The following is a 20,384-nucleotide window of genomic DNA, read 5'->3' on the forward strand; positions in this document are numbered from 1 at the left end:
GTGAGGATGCGCGAGGTGGCCGAGTGAAGAACTACGTGTCCAACCAAGTGGTGACGCACGGAGCGGCCGTGTGGTGAAGGCATGCACAATCGAGAGGCGACGCGCAGAGCGGCCAAGTGGTGAAGACGTGCACAACCGAGTGGCGACGTGCGGGACGGCCAAGTGAGGATGCGCGAGGTGGCCGAGTGAAGGACTACGTATCCAGCCAAGTGGTGATGCGCGGGATGGCCGAATGACGACGCTTGGCGTGGCCAAGTGACGATGCACGGGCAGCCGAGTGAAAGATTGCGTGTCCAGCCAAGTGGCTGAAATTGTCTTCGAAGGAGTTAGCCAGATGCTTTCGAAGCTAATGTAGTGACGAGTTCGGTGTAGTGTGGTTCCGACGCAACAAGACCGGCATGACAACTGAGTCTGGGTAGAAATGAAGATGGCGCACAGAGCACCTGGGTGATTATAAAACTTGTCAAAGTGGCGGATCGGATGCACTTGTTGAAGTGAAGGATCTGACTGGTGATGAAGTACTTGACCACTCAGGAGAGTGTCATTCCAAATGAGATGTAGCCCCCGAGTGCTGCGTAGCCCCCGAGCGTACTACAGGCTTCGACAACGGACACGTTGGAATACGAGAAATATAGTTTTGAATGGATGATTTGCAATTCGTCGAGTCGAACTCGGGTAAAGATGAGGAGAAGCTTCCGAGTGATGCTTGAAAGAGGCAAACTCGCAAAAGAGTGAAGTGTGAAGTTTAATTATAAATGGGACTTATTTGTCTCATGTTTGACGAGGTCTATATCATTGATACGATGAAGAGGGTTCCACAGAGGAGTTGGACGGATGTGTTTGAAGTCAACAGAGCAACAAGGTTGGTGTTGTGGTGCGCTAGGACTGATACGGTGACCGAGTCTGAGTAGCGATGAAGTTGGCGCATAGGGCCGTCGAGTGATCATGTAACTTGTGTAAAAAATGGCACAAGCCAGCGAAATAATTTGTCGAGGAAATTTGATGTGTGCTGAAATGATTTTTGTGAATAACACCCATAGACACCCGCTGGGAGTGCAAGGGGCTTGCTGGTTAACCAGCAAGAGTCTGAAAGAGCGAAGGATCCGTTCGAACTTGTCGAAGCGACGGATCCGACTGAACTCATTGGAATACTAGCTCAAATAAAACGGAAGTGTAGTGTTTCTACTGAGTTGCTACACTGGAGGACCGATGCAAACTCGAAATGAAGAACGACACATGGTGTTCATGAATGATGCACTACAAAAAAATACACTTCCGTGATGATACGTGTTTGTCACAGTAGGTCATGTTTTTGTCATGCATGTACATCCATGACGATTTTATGACAGAATCAAGATAGTCATACCTGTGCTGTCGTAGAAGTGTTCCATGACATTACCAAAATTATCATAACGGAAGTGTCCACTTCCATGACGATAAATCGCGCGTCACAGAAGCGCTTTCGTCAAGGGTGACCGACACGTGGCATCCACCGTAACAGAACACCGTTAAGCTATCGCGTCGGGTTTTGGATCCAATAACCCGTTAACAGCCCCGACCAATGGGGATTTTCCACGTGTAAAATCATCATTGGCTGGAGGAAACATGTGTCGGCTCATCGTTGGGACAGATGTCATCCACTCATTGGACGGAAGGCGCCTATGATACGTCGACACATGGCACGGCCCAACAGAGGCCCATTCCTGTGAAAAGGCCGGCCCATTTGACTTGGTCAAAAGGTGGCGGGCCGGCCCATGGAAAGCCTGTTAACGGCCTGTTCGCATATAGCCCATTTACAACCCGCTAACCCAGGGCCCGTTACGCCCTATCCGAATTAGGCCCAGTAGCGTCATCTGAGCCATCCAATATGATTCCAGCCCATTTTCACTTCTGGCGCATGTATGGCCCATGACGTCTTTCGGCACATATGAGGCCTTATGTAACTCTTGGCCTATTAACATCCCGTGGTGAAACTGGCCCGTAATGAACAGTGCATCACTTTACACCCATTAACGGCCCGTGGTGAAACTGGCCCGTAATGAATAGTGTATCACTTTATACCCATTAACGGCCCGTTATTTTGTTGGGCCGTTTCCAGCCCATGTTATCTTTTGGCCTTCTCAGAGCCCATTTATCCTTGGGCTCATTTCCAGCATTCGTTTACTTATGGCCCGTTACTATCATTTTCTGCTTGTGAGCCAAATTCAGCCTGTGGTTACAGTCGGCCCATTTGTGGTCCGTTAATACATTGGGCCGTTTTCATAGCGTCATTAAATACGGCCTATTAACGATGGCCCGTTATGGTCGGCCCATGAACGGACGATTCCAACTCTAGCCCGTTTACGGCCATAATGCGGTCTATTTGGCCCACGTTTGGCCAATCGATCATACAACCCTTATAAGGCCCATTGATGATACGACCCACAGAAGGCCCATTGTTTCTACTGCCCGTAGAAGGTCCATTGTTTCTACGGCCCATAGAATGCCCACTATTTCTATGGCCAGTAGGAGGCCCAGTGTCACTACATTAAATATTAGCCCATGGTTATTGTGGCCTAGTTTTAAAAAATAGGTTATTGCAGCCACTAGCTAACCGCGGAAAAAGAACTGCAATGACTACAAGCAAACAAATAAACAAGACAACAAGGAAATAAATAAGCAAGCAACTAACGCTAGGCTATCACGGCTATTACACATATTACATCCACTGGGCATCAAAGTTCGCCACCAGTGCAAATATAGGGAATAAAGCAGCATATCATATACACTGGTTGTCAAAGTTGGCGACCAGCGCAAATAAACGCCGCAGCAAAACAAATCCAGAACTGAAACCACTTCAGAAGATCTCAAGAAACAATATCCTGGGTACCCATAGTGCTGGCAAGATGCTTATCAAGCTTATTAACTTTCTCTTGTTTGGCGCTTAAATCCTCCAGCGCTTGCTGTTGCACCAGAAAATATGCATCTGAATTCTGTAGGGACTTCCTCAGTCCTTCAGCTTCCTGTCGCAGCACATGTGATCGATGTCTTTCAACTTGAAGTTGAGACTCAAGAAGACGAACTGATTCAGGCAGCGAGTTTGAAGAGCTTGTGCCAGCAGTAGTGGCCAATAACTCGAACACTACATCAAGACAGGACTTTTGGGTTCCCTCACTGTCGTCAAGATAGTTTTTATCAGCTTTCTTGGAGACCAACAGGGATGTCTCACTATCTTGAACCTTATCTGCATTACTTCCTTTACCATTGGATAACGCAGTACTGTTCTCCAATATTTTGTCCGCATTCTAAAAGAGAAACAAGCAGACACATCACATGTTTACCATGTTGTATATGAAACTCATTTTGGTAAATGAGTTCAGTAGTAAAGTGGACAGGATAACAACATGAAACAAACATATATCTATGTACCATGGTCACTTTATGGTCTATATCATTCTAGTTTTTGTTGCCAAATCAAGATAGAGACACAGTTCAAATACTATTTGTTCAAGACAAAGCAGAATAGACAGAATATAAGCGTGGGTAACTATAGAGAAATAACAACACTTGTAATGTGCATGACATGAGAACATAACATTTTATTCAATTGAAACTGAAATCAACATAGAGCAGGTTACAACAGCAAACCAGTTAAAGAAACATGTTTAAAACAAACCTGTTGCGCCATTGGAGTTTCAATTCCATCTTTCAAATTTGAAAAATAGTTGGTATGATTAAATAAAGTAATGCAAGAGCAAAGGAGTATGAACCATAGCTACAGAACCTGACCTGAGAACAAATCTTCTTCTCCTTTAAGCGTTGAGTTGGGATTCGGAGTGGTGGTCCTCGTGCTTTGGGCATTGCAGTTCTCTTACTAACTGCTCGTGTTTGGGTGCTCTGTGGTGGAGACGGTGCTGTTTCAACTGGAACTGGGTTACTACCTGCCGGGGTTGGGGTTCGAAGGGGTGTAGCTGGTTCTCTGTCCAACTGGGTAGGGGTATAATCTGCGAGAGTCTGGGTTATGTGTGGTGGATCTGGTCCTTGGGCAAGTACAACCATGGTTCTATCTGCATCAACTGGTAGCACTATCTTTTCTGAAGACCGTGTTGTTACTCCCTTAGATACTGCCATCACGCTCTCCAATTCAAATGGCTGATAAACAAGAAAAGTAATTGAAAGTATAGACATTGTATGATAGACAGGTGCAATGGATAGTGGGGAATAAAAGAGGGCAGGAAATAATTCATATTTATGTTGTCTAACCAAACAGGATAGCATGACACAATTTCACATATATGATGGCTAACTAAACAGGATAGCATGACACAATTTCACATTATGATGGCTAACTAAAAAAGATGGAAAGACATAGTTCAAAATATGAGACTATGTAAACAGGATGACATGACATAACTATATAATGTGTTTATTAAATAGGTTGGCATGCCATAATTCACATACATTCACGGATAGAATGCCATAATTCAAAATATGATGACTGTAAACACTAAACAGGATGAGATGATATAACTATATGATGTCTTTATTAAATGGGTTGCCATGCCATAATTCAGATAGATGATGTGTATGTACTATGTAAACATGATGGCATGATATAATTCAAATATATGATTTATATAGTAAGCAAGTAAGCAGAAGGCAATCCATATATGATGTAAAAACTAAGCAATGCAAGACAACATGCATGACATGGGTAATATAACCCTGCCAAGTTTGAGCATAGACCTCAGGGGGGAAATAGGACTGGTCATTAGTCTCTGAATCCTCCTCTGAGGAGCTCTCTGTAACTAGCAAAATGTTTGCTTCAGCAAGTAGCATTGTCTGCTCTGAATACCTTGTTTTCACTCCAGATACTTCCATCACCACTTCAAATGGCTGATGAATAGGAAGAGTAGTTGAATATACAAACATTGTCGACAAATGGAACACGTAATACGAAAAAATGATAGCATGATATAATTCACATACATGATGATTGGCTAAACAGCATGGCATTGCATAATTCACATATATAATGCCTTTGCAACAAGATAGCATTGTATAATTCACATATATAATGTCTTGCAACAAGATGACAATGCATAATTCACATATATGGTAATTAGACATTGAACAGGTGGCATTCACACAAAGCATGTCTAAACTAATCAAATGACATAGCAGTGCGAGACACCATATGCACGATATGAGCAACGTAACCCTGCCAAGTTAGAGCATACACCTTGGGGGGGGATAGGACTGGTCATCTGTCTCTGAATCCTCCTCTGAGGAGCTATCCGTAACCAGCGAGATATGCGCTTCGTCAGATAGCATAGTCTGCTCTGAAGACCTTGTTTTCACTCCAGAATTTGCCATAACCGTGTCAAATGGATGATGCACACGAAGAGCAGTTGAATGTACTAACATTGTTGACAAATGTAATATGTAATGAAAAAAGGATGACCTGATATAATTTACATATAAGATGACTGGCTAAGCAGGATGGCATTGCAAAATTCACATATATGATGCCTGGCTAAACAAGATGGTGTTACATAATTCACATAAACGATGAATAAACTAAACAGATGGCATTTGTACAAAGGATGTCTAAACTAAGCAGATGACATATTTGATGTATAAAGTAAGCAATGCAAGACACCATATGCATGATATAACCAACATCAGCATGCCAAGTTAGAGCGAAGACCTCAGGGGGTAAATAGGAGTTGTCTTCTCCTTCTAAATCCCCCTCAGAATAGATATCTTCCTCTCGATTACAATCCGAAATGCGTGGAGGGGGGGGGGCTGCCTTTGTGCCTACCATGGAGCGATGTCTGCATGAAATTTTATTGCCACACAAGGCTCGTCTCTTTTGCTCTACATGTTCAGTTCCATTGTTTACAATGACTGTCATGCATAGGAATAAAACATTGTGAGATTATGTAAGGAGTGCATGCAGAAATCCAGAGTGATGGTAGCAACCTGTGGATAGACCCAAAACCAATAATAGCAGGCAGATAATGGCTTCAGTTAAAAAATACAGATAATGGCTTCTTTACTGTTTGTTTCCCACCCAACATGAAACTCATAGTAGACACCAGAGATTAACCAGATAGTAGATAGATACTATTGATAGCGGCCCCGATATGTACCCCACAACCATTTAAAAACTCAAGTTTGACCATTAGTTTGGAGTTGACTCAGAGTCTAATCAGTGAACAAGATGATAAAGTAGCATGTATTATTAAGCGATGCATAATGTAAGCAGGCACGAAAGAGTGCGACCTCTCTTGCGGACCCGTGTAGTCCTCGAGGTCATCTGCTTGGTTGATGATGGTAATGTAGGTTTCATGGCTGCCAACGGCGGGGAAGAAGATCTGAGGCGGCGAAAGACAGTCTGGAGGCCGGATCCCTGCTGTGTTGGACCCTTCTGTCGTTGGAGCAGCTGAGCTGGGGTGGACGACGGTGTAGCAGGAGCAGGACAAACCACGCAAGGTTTTCTTTGACAACTATCTGTAAGAGAAGTAATTCTGTAAGGGCTCGTTTGAATTGGAGGATTCCAACAATGCAGGGATAGGAAATAGACAGGAATAGGATAGGAATGCACGTGCAAAATAGAGAATTTAAAAACATAGGATTTCTGCCAATTTGGGTGTTTGATTCACAACAATTGGAAGATCACAGGATGCAAAGAAGCATGGTGAGATTAAGTCAAACCACAAGAAAATGTACGGTTATAATGCTATTATGCTACTATCTCTTAGTCTTGTGCTTCATGAATAGGAATTTGAAAAGGAGGACAAGTGAAAATTAAAATTCCTACGTTTTTTCTTTTAAGGAGACACTAAAGGAACAAATCTGTGTGCTCAGTGGACAATATATATAACATGTAGAGTAAAAAAGAGATGCAACAAGTGTACAACCTCTTTGGCGAAGCCATGTCAATCTCAGCGTGATTGGGTTGGCCGGTGAGGATGCTCGGGCTGACTTTGCTGTCGGAGGAGGGGAAGAAGATCTTAGGCGTCTGGAGATGGAGATCGAGGTACTGCTCCGCTGTGATGGAGGGTTTCATCGTTGGAGCAGCTCCGGTGAGTTGTACGATGCCGAGGCTGAAGTAGGACAAGAGAGACAATGAACAACGTTAACCTGAGTGGAATTCTAATAGCATCTCCAATACATGACATAAAATACATAACCACAAAGTGCTAGATGTAAAATACATCAGCCGCTCATCTCTGAACTTAACTGTCAAAACTGAACTTAACTGTTGAAACTGAACTTAACTGTCGAAACTGAATTTTGCTGTCGAAACTGAACGCACTAGCAAGGTGAGGCTACACGTTGGTCGACTGACTTTTTCATCTCTGGTCAGTCGATTTTGCAGCCGTTGGATACGAAATCAAGGGCCTGCAGTTCATCTTCAACGTCCACCCCTGAGCCACCAGCCACCACCGGCCAAACAGCAGGCCCCCGCCGCCCGCGGCCGGCAGTGCGCCACCCCGCCCGCCCCAAAAACACTCCCCACTACCAGTCCGCCGCCGCCCCGGCCGTCCCTCTAGGCCCTCCCGTGCCGAGCTTTTTCTCCGGCGATCCCCACGCCACCGCCCCGCCAACGCCCCGCCACCGCCGGCGACCACCGCCCCCATCCTCAACCCTAAGATAGATAGTGGGGTACCTCTCCAGCGAGCCCCCCTCCCCGCTGCGGCTGGTTCTTCCTTCACCCCGGCGAGCCGCCCCACCCCCTGAAAATCGACTGACCCAAAAGTCGATTCAGTCGACTGAAGTGTAGCTAAATCAGAGCAGCATCGCAAGAAAGAGCAAGAGCGAGAGCAGCAGCGCGAGCAAGAGCAATAGCAAGAGCAGACCAAGCAGGGGACCGAGAGCAAGAGCAGAGCAGCAGCGTGAGCGGGAGCTAAAGCAGCAGCAGCTCCTACTGATGTGGACGTCGCCGTCGAGGGAGCGACGCCATGGAGGAAGTGGCCGGCGACGCTGCCGTGGATGGAGCCGCGCCGTGTCGGCTCAGGATCGAGCGCCGGCAGCACCATGAGATCGAATCAAGAAGAAAATGCGGCGATTAGTGTACAACCTCTTTGGTGGCACCGATTAGGCCGCAGCTTCATCCGAGGAAACAGTGATGATGATGCTCTTCCGGTGGTGTAGGTGAGCACGGCGGTGTGGGAATGGAGGTGGCGCGAAAGACGAGGGGAATGTCGGGGCAACTCCTTGGAGGTGGAGGACGGGGTGGCTGAACCGGCGGGACGATGAGATTGACGACGAATCCTCATCTGGTACGATGGATGAGGGACGTCAAGGTGTTGCTGTGGACGACATCGTCGGGGAAGAGGCTCCGGCTGGGTGGCGGACGAAGCAGGGTGTGGGATTTCGTCGCGAGTTTTCGTGGCCTCGGTGTACGAATGAGTGGGCGGATGGGATGGCTGTGGGGAACCATGGCTTAGAGACTCACTTGTCCGAAATGTGGGGTATGTTACAAAAGTACCCCCACCGATTTGAGGCGGTTCTTTCGGTTCAGGGGTACCACGGGCATTTCGCGTGTCGGGATTTCATAGGAGGTGGGAGTTTTTGCGCGTGTTGTAATTTCGGAATAGCAAGGCGCGGGTTGAGATGGAGGGAGTTGTCGGAGCACAACGAGACAAAGATATATCTTAAATATTTCGGGCTAACAAGGCATGGGTTGAAATTTCCGGACAAGCCTAACGTGTACTGTACCAAATCAATGCGCACTACAAATGTCATTCAAAACCTTGAGTTCTTGTTATGTTCAATTAAAATATTTCGCTACGTGTATAATGCATGCAACCTACTACTCAAATGAACATTTTAGTGCATTCCAAACGTATATACTACCGCTTCAATATGAACTAAATTTGAATTCGTTTCTCTATTTGAATAAGATCTACAGTAATGATTGTTGTGAAGTCAAAGCATTTGAATTCGTTTCTTTGTTTTAATAAGATTTACAATCTTCATTATTGTCAAGTTAAACCATCGTTTGTGTAATATCTTCACAGCACACCACATGATTAGTCTCGAGTTACATATGAACTATGTGTACTATATGAACTCGAACTAGATTTTTTGAATCCACTTTATTGTGATTTCAAATCACATTACATTTCTAGCTCTAGCTAGATCTTCATAATCTAAACCATGTCTCATATGTATAATGTGTTTATCACATTATGTATGGTGCCCCGCCCCCTACGCCTACAAGTATTTAGATGTGAGTTGCAAACACCACACATTACCACAAATTCAAATAAAATGTGAGAATGTTCGATATATAGTATTGTTTAGATTGTTCGATATTGAGTTGTAAGCTGCAAACGCCACACATTATCACAAATTCAAATAAAATGTGAGATTGTTTGATGTATAGTATGGTTTAGATTGTTCGGCATTTAGCTGTGAGTTGCAAACGCCATGCATTATCACATTATGGTATAACATGTGCACAGCACGTGTATCACCGCTATATTCATGCATGCATTGTTTAAAACGCTATGATCTCCTATTCAAATATATGAATCTGCTTTCATATCAAATTATGATCTTTGTTAGTCTCTTACACCCACAAAATCCTCTAACCTTTGTAGCTACCACTAACTTTCTCTCGTGCATGCACACTCCCTCCTCGCCCTCCCCCTCCCTCGGCATTCTATCCACCGGGCACATTCATTTTTTTCTTTAGGTCATTCTCCCAGAGTCTCCACAACTCCTTTCCGACACACACCGATCGATAAACCTCTCCAACAATGCCTGCCTACAACATACACACACACCTTCAATCTCCCCCTTTATGTGTCCTTGCCTCGTGTCTCTCATATGGTTAGACACACGTGTAAACTCTCTCCCCTCTTTTCATTGATCTCACAACCGCACACTCCCCCCCTATCTAGCTAGTAGTTGGGCCTCTCGCACCACCTCCTAGCTCCATTCTCTCTGTCTATTTGTCTCGCTGGGCCTTATTTGCCTCTAACAAATGGACGCCGACCGATCTCTCGCTATACATATAGCTAGCTAGGTCCTTATAACTCGTTTTTACCCACACGTCAATCGATCTACCTCATTAGTTGTGTCTCTCCCTTCCTCCGACAAACAACAATTGATCTACCGATCTAGTTAGGTTTGCTTACCAAACACATGGTTCCCCTTCATCATCCATGGATGCGTCCCGGCAGATCTATCACGCACAGGCACACACAGAAACACATCCCCACTCTTATTGATAACATTGCAGTTCCACCCTCATTTTGTCTAGTAGGCCTCTCCCACCATCTTCGAGAAGCAACTCCATCACCCATCTAGCACTCTACCCCTCTCCATCCCTCTCCCTCCCTCTCTCTCTCCTCTCTCTCTCTGTCCCATCATATTTCCTGTCCTTCAGTTATGTATGGATGTCGACCGATCTCCCTCAAGACATAGCTGGGTCTCTCCTTCTCAACACATATACGAGTCATTCTACCTCTATAGTTAGGCCTCTGCCTACCCCTCCCCCCACTCACACCGATACATCGAGCGCTCTAGTCATGTATCCCTGCCACACACAAACTTGACATGTGCCCTCTAACGTTTCGGTAGGCCAATCGCCCTATATTATTGACTTGCACACACACGCAATTTCGATGGCTCTCTTCATCGATCTCGCACCCACCCACTTGATCCTCTCTTCGACTCTATCGATAGCTGTGACCCCTCCCTCTCTTCTCGTGGATTGCCCGACCCTCTATGTATGATATGGACAGGCCTCCATTTCACACACATTGCATGCAAAATTTTGTTTGAGATGTCATCGACACATATTCCCACAAATAATTCACGAAATCAACCCCCCACCCCCACCCCAAAACAAAAAACACTCACGAACGCGGTTTGTATCTCTCACACACACCCAAATAGGTGGGGGACGTGCACGAAGAGAAGAGGTGCATGCATGGCGCACATACTCCCATCTCTTTCCCATCCACACCCGCGCAGGTACACGGTGGAGCTCATTTCTGTACAAAAAAGGCAGCCCACGTGGTAATTTGGCACATGTACTGGTTGTCCACTTGGTGGAGGGAGGATCGTCTACCACGGGTGAACAAACAAATTGCAACTTGATGTGTTATGTTAAAAAAAGAGGCAAACCATGTGGGGCCTACCTTAGAGGCAAGGCTCTATACACTAGAGTACTTTTGATGTGTCCCGTCAACTCGCAGAACGAGGAGAAGCTTGCTTTTTTTTGACGGGAAGGCCTTCATGGCTAGCTTTATTAATTCAAATAACAGTTACATCGTCTGCTAAAAATCTAGCAATAAAACTAGGGGGTGTGTCCAACCATAGATTAGGAGGATCAACACGGCCCTGTTGGGCTAGCACATGCGCTACCATGTTAGATTCCCTATTACAATGCTTGATTAAAACCTTCCTGAAATCTTCCATAAGGCTACGACAAATATCAAGTAAAGGGCCAGCTACCATAGAATGACCAGAGTTTGTGTTTAGAGATTCCACCAAGGTTAAATTGTCCAACTGCACGAGGAGAAGCTTGCTTAGTACGCCGTCTCCCCCGCCCACGGGCGCGGTGGCTCGCATGATGAGGTGAAGCTTGCTTCGCCTTACGCCCGCTCCCTCGCCCATGCGCGCGGTGGCTCGCAAGACGAGGAGAAAAAATTACTACTCCCTCCGTTTACTCCTCGTCCCTACTACCTTGGTTATAGAGATTATATCATATTATTTGGAATATATATGTCCTTTAATAGATTTCAATATGAACTACTAGTACATACTCCAAACACTGATGTATATAGACGTATTTTAGAGTGTAGGTTCACTCATTTTGCTCCATATGTAGCACTCTCCCTCGCCCCTGGACCCTCACCCACGTGGTGGACGTGCAACAATTCATTCGGTCTCATATAGCCAGAACGATATATACTGCACTACCATTATTGCTCGACTTCCTGAAGAGGCGAAGAGCCAATCGCAAGGTTAATATTTTGGAGATGCCAAGCGCAAGGTTATAGGAGAACGAGTAGTAGGTGCCGCGTCAAAATTGATGTAGCCGTTAGATGAAGTAAATCAGTCCATAATAGCCGTCTAATCTAGACGTTGAGAGGCTCCGTACTAAGCCACACGCAAGCATGCAGAAATACCGTGGCACATGCATGTGATTGGGTTTTAAATCACATCAACATGTCTGCATGCACCGGTAGCATGCATGTAAGTGAGCTTTTAAGTCCCATTAACATGTCAAAAAGAAAAATATAATCCCATTATGCAATAGGAGTTGGCTGATCTTTTTTCCTTATGTGGGATGATCTAAATGATGATGGGAGTTTATTTAGTTTGGCTACCGCTTAGTTTGGCTACCACATTTTTCATGCGGTTATAGAGTTTTTTTAGTTCTATGAAATCGATAATTTTGCGCAGAGAGATATACCGCTGTTCCGCGGCAACGCGCTGGGACTCATCTAGTAATATTTAGGAACGGAGGGAGTACTATGTAAAGAGTTAGGTGTTGCACGGTGATAGTGTGAGGTGGGCCATGTAATCACTGAGCCTGCATGTTTTCACTGCTCTTGCATGCCTCCGCTGTAAGAATGGAGAAAATTGTAATCTAGTAGTAGTACCTCCTTTCACCGAAAGCGTGGGACATCTAGTAGTCCTACCACCTCAGTAATAAAGACCAATGAGCCGTCAAATCACATAGACCCAACAGTAAGTTGGACAGATGAAGCAACCATCACTCTTGCGCCAGTGAGAGGTCGCGCCCGCTCTGCCCGGGCATGAATGTGGCACCGATTCTTTGGAGCGGCGCTGACCGTTTCGGGCAGGAAGCACGCGCCGGTGATGGAGGGGCTTTGGGTGGGCCAGGCTGGTCAGGAGCGGGCGTGGGAGTTGTCCGCATGTCCCTACCGGACACGCCCAGAAATGAGAGGATGCACCGACTCTCGCGGCTAAAATCGTACACTACACAACATCTCTCTGTAGGAGTAGGTCGATTTGTCGCTCTCTCTAACACACACATGCTGTTAAACACACACACACGCACATGCACGCACCTTGGTCCCGTTGCACCTTCTAACTTGAGGTCTCGGGTTCGATAACTACACTTGAACATAATTTGTGGCAGGAGGATTCTTTGACTGGTCAAAAATTTTTCTAGGGTTTGCACGCTTCACTCTCTCTCTAGTATATATATACACGTTGGAGCCTCAGCGCTTGTAGTTGCTCTCTTCACACTCTCTCGCCCTCTCCCGCTGGAGCCTCAGCGCTTGTACTCCCTCCGTTCGGAATTACTTGTCGCATGTATGGATGTATATAGATGTATTTTAGTTCTAGATACATCCATTTCTTCGACGAGTAATTTGGAACGGAGGGAGTAGTTGATATCTTCACACTCTCTCGCCCTCTCCAGATCTAAACAAGACTTCGTTGGCCTCTCTCTCCCCTCACTGCTGCTCAAAGAGCCGGCAGGATCCGTCCGTCGGGAAGGGAAGGAGGCTTAATGCTGTCGCCGTCGGCGAGGGACTACCAGCGCAGCTGTTCACTTTCCACCTAGTGGCGGCGCGGGAGGGCCTCCGACCCCTTCTTCTTCGCCGCCGTCCCGTCGCCCACCGAACCACGCCCCAAGAACCTTAAGGTATAATTTACTTACTCCACATGCATTGCTCTAGCTACATGTATACCATGAATCTAGGACGTGGTTCAAAGAGGAAAGGAGTGGGGGAAAGTAGTGGGAAAAGTTGTAGATAGCATGAATATAGGACGTGGTTCAAAGAGGAAATGAAGGGGAAAAGTTGTATAGCATGAATCTAGGACATGGTTCAAAGAGGAAAGGAATGGGGGAAAGTAGTAGGGAAAGTTGTATCGCATAAATCTAGGATGTGGTTCAAAGAGGAAAGGAAGGGGCGACAGTACTAGTTCAAAAAGGAAAGGAAGGGACAAGGCTGTAGAGTTTGAGCAGGACTAGATTTTTTGCGCTCACATAGGGAAAGGTGTCTAAAGATAACAAAACTGGGACCAACACAAATATGCTCCTTGGTTGTTTGTTCTGTGTTGCAACAGACCGTGCATGACCACAGTACATCAGTAGATGCACATGGTGCTGGTGCGTCCACTGTCCTGTGCAACTCATTAGCTGTTGTTAATCTAAGGCCCTGTTTGGTTAAAAACTCCCTAGTCCCTACCTGATTGGTTCCAGGACTAAACATGGACTAGAGGTTATTAAATGACATGCTAAAAGACCATATTACCCCTAGTAATGAACTAATAGAGACAAGGTGCGATGCGTGGCAGGGGCAACTGTTGGAAAAAGTCCCAAAAAGACTCCCTCAGGGTCTTCTTTCTTTAGTCCCAAATGCCCACTTTTAGTCCCTAAAAGTCCCTCCTGTTTGGTTTAGATTGGACTGACACGGAGTTTTTTAGTCCCTACACCAAAATGTCCCTGTAAACAAACACCCTCTAATAATGCCGCTGGAAAATTGATGCAATGTCACAGTTAAAAGCAAATTACATGTTTAACGAATTTTATTGTTAATATAATCTCTATGTTAATATTAATCAATGCCACTATTTGAGAAATGCTACTGTCTTGCTTTCTTTCCCATTTAGATAAGGTAGATGCTTCTTTTTGTTGGCTTCTGTGTCATCCACCGTTATTGACCACTAATTGTTTCCTTTGCAGCTCTGTGTAAACAGGGTTATCTACTTCACCTCGTTGCCATTGTGACCTTTTGTTGCACTGCACAAAACACTTTTGTTTTAAGAGTGTTTTGTGCAGTTCAACCAAAATGTCACACCGACAACGTTGCTTGATTGCTTGATCTTAGTGGAACTGCACAAGAGGAGATCTTACTTCCTATCCGTTAAGGTGAATTTGGTTTAGATCTTCTTCTTGTGAGTTGTTTGAATTCCGCATCATGAGAGGTCAGTACTAGCCTTATTTCACATGATTCTGCAGTGTGCTTTCATATGTTGTGCTACTTGTACGATAATGTTGCTTGATTTTAGTGAACTGCACAAATGGAGACAAGACTTCCAATCTGTATGTGCACCGTAACATCCCATTGAGGTAAGATAAGGATATTTCACAACTGTTGGCCTGTATTTTGCCACTTTCATCAGAAAATTAAGTTTAGTACTATACTTGTGCTCCCTAATTGACATGCCAAAACTTACATTAAAGGTGAAGATTGTCTGTTATTGAACCAAGTGATGAAGGGGAAGAACAAGCGGGAGAAAAACAAAAATCAACTCCCGGTGTTGTAATGAAGCACTAGAACTGTGATGACACAAGTAATGATATAGTTTTGCATCTTAATTTATTGCTATGGGTGGAACGAGCAATTGTTTTACCACTGATTTGATGCCACTCTTAATGTAATATGTAATTATATCTACTTGTGCAAACAGGGATCTTCTTTGAAGATACCATATATTTTAGTGGAACTGCACAAGAAGATGTTGGAAACATTAAACTAATCAAGGAGTATATAGTAAGCATGGCCACCACCGTAGATAGCAATAGATGGTTCCGGGGAAGTGCTTCATCTGTATGCTCTACACAATAAGCCTCCTGACAAAGGTTGGTACTCGCCCACTGATTTCATCCATATGCTTGAGCTTTGTCATCTCTATTGGTGTTGTGCTACTGTTTAGATACTGTCATGAAAAAGTGGTATTGTCCGTGAGAAGTGCTTCATCTGTGCTGTTTTAAATATTTCCTTTCCTTTTTTCGAGCAAACAAGGATGCTAGCATTTAGTAGTCCTCTTGTCTTTGCACAACAGGATCATCTTCCTCTGAAGAAGAATATGGAGTGCGTGAAGTGACTAGTTCCGATTATGCCAGGATGAAGAAGCCCTGTCTATCTTCTCATCAGAAGGAGCAGTTGAAGGATGGTTACATTACTCCCCACAAGACCAAACTAACTTTAGCTCAGAAGGACTGACAAATCTCCATTTTTTTGTTGTGATGCACGAGTACAATGTTGTTCTAGGATTCTTTCTGGCGAGTTCCATTTTTCTAAAAGTGTGCTCTACATGGACCATGTATGTGCCTGTTGAAACTATCAATTCATAGTACATTTTGCTTTATACTAATCACTTTTTTGTATTTGTGCAAACAGGGGTGCTCAACTTGATTTCAATGGGAACTACACAAAATGTTCCTGAATACATCGAATCATTCGTTTCCACCACAAGAAAGGAGGTGCCGATAAGTTCAAGGCGTTGCAACATATAAGGGCGAAATCATACAAGCTACGCACGAATTTGGTTGATTTTGGTGGAACTGCACAAAAAGAACAGCTGGTTTATTTAGCACGAGGTGCCATGTCAATGTCCGAACTGATGGCAAACCCTGCCCATTCCACAATCGTAGGCATTTGATATTTTGGAATGGGACAACCTTGTCAAATTTTGCTCATTGATTTTAGCAAGACATGCGTTTGATATTTTCGAATGGGACGCCCTTTGCTGTCAGCAACGTTGATCGAATTTTTCTTTATTCTTTAGTTGTGAAGTAAATATTGCCGATGACATGTGAGTCAATGAGATGCATAATCATTGATTGTTTTGAATGTTCTCTATGAATTGCCAGGCCTGTGTGTTTGATTGCAATGTACAGAAACACTAAAAAGCTGCTCAAACTCTTTGTACTCCTTCTGTTCCTTTTTACTTTGCACATTGTGAAAGTGCATACTTTTTTGTATAAGATTGGTCAAAGTAGAGATACTTTGACTGCAGAAAAAACTTGTATGCAGACTGGAAAGGACTGGAGGGAGTACACGTGAAACTGCTGCAAACGAGGTGATCACCCTGGGAATAATGCTAGTACGTATTGTTTTGCATGTTCATCCAATGCCAATGATACATGAATTCAAACTAATCGAAATAAATTCATTCATACACGGTCGGATTTCATATAAACATGCCGGATTTCATTACATTTCATACATTCTTCAACTAAAAAGGGGTGCGTTGGAGGTATAATTAATTAACCAAAGCTACCCACCTGTGTCCCGCTGAGCCGAACAGAAGCTTCAGTGACTTAACTACAGGTGCAGTTGCGTAACTGACATGTGGCCTATTGGGCCCACGTGTCAGTCAGCCAACTGCACCAGCAGTTAAGTAGAAGCAGCGTTCTTCTCCAGCGCAGCTCTCCGACTCCACGTCGCTGTCAAGAAGCTAACCGGCCGTCAATGGTCAACCCACCAAGCTTGGCTTCAACCGGAGGGTGGCAGCGGTGGCCTTACTTGGACCCGAGCGGCGGCGACCTACCGTGTTCTACTCTTCCTCATTTTCTGTGTGGCGCGGCCTCGTTGGCAGCGGGGCGGGGCCCCGGCGGAGCCGGCGATGTCCTCTGTCTCGTTGCCGGCGGGCGGAGCCTCAGCGGAGCGGTGGAAACCCTCCCCCATGTTGCCGGCAGGGTGGGGCCTCGGCTGAGCCGGCGATGTCCTCTGCCTCGTTGTTGGCGGGGCGGGGCCTCGGCAGAGCCGGTGGTGTCCTCTGCCTCATTGTTGGTGCCGCGGGGCCTCGGCGGAGCAGGGCCTCGTCGACGCCAGCGGAGCGGGGACTCGTCGGAGCCGGCATTGTCCTCTGCCTCGTCCTCGGTCTCGCCAAACAGCGCCTCGCCCGCTTCATCGCCCTCTTTGCTAGCCTCTTTGTAGGCGGCCATAGCCTCCTCCAGCTGCATGCGGTACCGCCAGCGCTCGAGACGGCCCTTGCGGGCGGAGCGGTACGAGTCGAACAGCGCCTCCTGCTCCGCCCGCTCCGCGGCGATCTGCTCCTCCGCCTGCAGGTGCTCCTGGAGGAGATGGTGGTTGTAGGCAGAGTTGGCCTGCACCTCCCGGAACTGCTCCTCGCGCATCTGCCTCACCCTGTCCATATATTGGGCACGGGCCTTGCCGATGGTCATGGTGCAATGCACCGGCGAGGATGGCACGGGGGAGGGGATTGGCGCCGGATCGTCGACTACCATGTACTCCATTGGGACGTCGTCGTCCTCCGGCTGCCTGTCGGCCAGCCGGTCGGCAGCAATGGCTGCCATCTCCTTGTGGTCCGTCGTCCGCCTGTCCCGAAGAGCGCTGGAGCGCGAGGAAGCCATGGTGGGCAGTAGTGGTGTGGACAGGAGAAAGGGAACGAATGTGGATGACTGCGGCTATGGCCGGCTTAACAGTTTATATAGCAATGGTGGGCGGGCGGAGGGACGGACGTGTGGCGCCGGAGTAGCCGCCTCGGCAACCGCGTATCATTAATGTGGGCGGCAGATGGACAGACAGACGACACTTGTGTTGTTTGAAGGCGGAGCAATCGCCTGCACCGGGAAGCGGGGCGGGCGGCGATGACTGTTTCGGGCGGAAAGTGCGCGCGGGCAAGGAGATGACTTTACTTGGAGAGGATGACAATGGGGACCCACTAGGTCCATAGCCTCATGTACGCAAGTGCCTCCTTATATATATATATATATATATATATATATATATATATATATATATATATATATATATAGGGTCGCGCTATTCGTCACCCTGGGTGAGGAATAGTTATTCTTCACCCCCCCTCTATTTTACCATCAATGCACCGTAATTTTACGTTCCGTAAGTTTTGTCTTATTTCCAATGCAAAAGAAGACCGTAAGAAAATATATAATCGCCATAAAAAATATTTTATGTTATGTAAAATTATAAACGTAAAAACATAGTCTAAAATACACATAAACTGCAAATTTTCTTGTCTTACGACCTATATTTTTATTTTCTTATGTCAAATTTTATGTAGTGAATCAATAGAAATGTAACTATTTGAATTCCAAACATAATTTAATTATGAAATGATCGTAAGATTACCTCGGGTGAGGAATAACTTATTCTGCACTCTGGGTGATGAATAGTAACACTATATATATATATAACTATAATTTATTTTGCTTCCTCTTGGTTTCGTGACATCACGGTCCCACATCATTGTCAATCTATGTAGTAGTCAATAAATGAGAGAATTGCACAAGAAGCGGCCGACAGCTGGGACCAAGCAGCTCGAGCAGTATTTGTGTTTTTGAGGTGTGAGCACTGCAGAGTTTTTCGATGTTTAACCCAGATATTAATTTTTCTCCTCTGAACAACAACGAAAACATCGCTGCAGGTATTAACTGGGCGGGCTGTGGCCCGTCTAGCCCAGGCCAGATATCCAGCCCAGATATCAATTTTTCAAGCTGAAAATGGCTAGCCCAGCTATACTTTTTTTAGAAATACCCGGGCAAGGTCAAGTTGTTATTCTCTGCCCCGCTGGGCTGCAAATCTTTCCTAGGAGGGATGCATTAGGCTTAACAAGAAAATGAGCTTTAAGAAATAATAAATGGGATGTAATTATAAAAACTGGGCAGTAACTATAAAAAATGCACCAAACACGTGATTACTTTATAAAATATTATTTTTGGATATTGAAAATTTTAATTCCATTAATTGTTGCGAGCGCAATGTTTCATTGTATTTTTACATAATATAAATTTATATTGAAATTGTATTTAATATGACTAGAAATTTCGGGATAAAAATGTTTCAGATCCCATCAAAATGTGGGAAATTTTATTGAATTCTGTTTTGAACGGTTGGTTGAAATGGGCTGTACTTTTAACAAACTGTAAATGGTCTGTAGTAAATTCCATTAGAATTCAAAAATGGGCTACACATTCTTACAAATCTCAAATGGGCTATAAGTTCTCTTCCACACACTTTTGGCCTTACTAAGTTGACGCGTCCCCTAAAAAACAGAGTTCACGCGTATGCAAGGCTTTGTCAACTTATGGTCAATACACGGTTCTAGCAGCAGTGGCCGTTGGATGTCCATCCAACGGATGCCGTGCTTATTTTTCAATCTCGGATATTCTAGCTTCACCTGCCCAAAAAATGATTCCTCCCCCTGACATCTGGGTGCACCGTTTCGGAAGCTGACCTGTGGGCCTACTAAGTTGACGTACCAAGGGCTTTTTCAACTTAGTCAATATAAACGATTCTAGCTGCAGTGACCGTACGATGTCCATCCAACGACCATCGTGCTTCTTCAACCTCTGGTCTTCTTGCTCTAGCCGCCCAAAGCAGCGCCGGTCGTGCCGCCTGCTCCTGCCTCCCGTGGCCGGCAGTGCTGCCGTGGAGGCCTCACCGCCCCCTACTACTCCCACCGCTGGCCAGGCCATCCCTCCACTCACCCACACCCCCTGTTATTCTGCGGCGACGGCAGCACAACCGAACCAGTGAACCCTCGTACTCCTCTCCGCGTGTGCATCCACTGCCGCGTCTTCCCCGGCTCCGCGTCGTCCCTTTCCTAGGCCTCGCCGTCGTCCACCGCCCTGGTGCTCTCGGTGCGGCGTGGTCAACGTGGTCAAGGAACGACTTCCATCG

This window comes from Triticum dicoccoides, chromosome 6A (assembly GCF_002162155.2).
Source record: "Triticum dicoccoides isolate Atlit2015 ecotype Zavitan chromosome 6A, WEW_v2.0, whole genome shotgun sequence".
In the NCBI taxonomy this organism is placed as follows: domain Eukaryota; kingdom Viridiplantae; phylum Streptophyta; class Magnoliopsida; order Poales; family Poaceae; genus Triticum; species Triticum dicoccoides.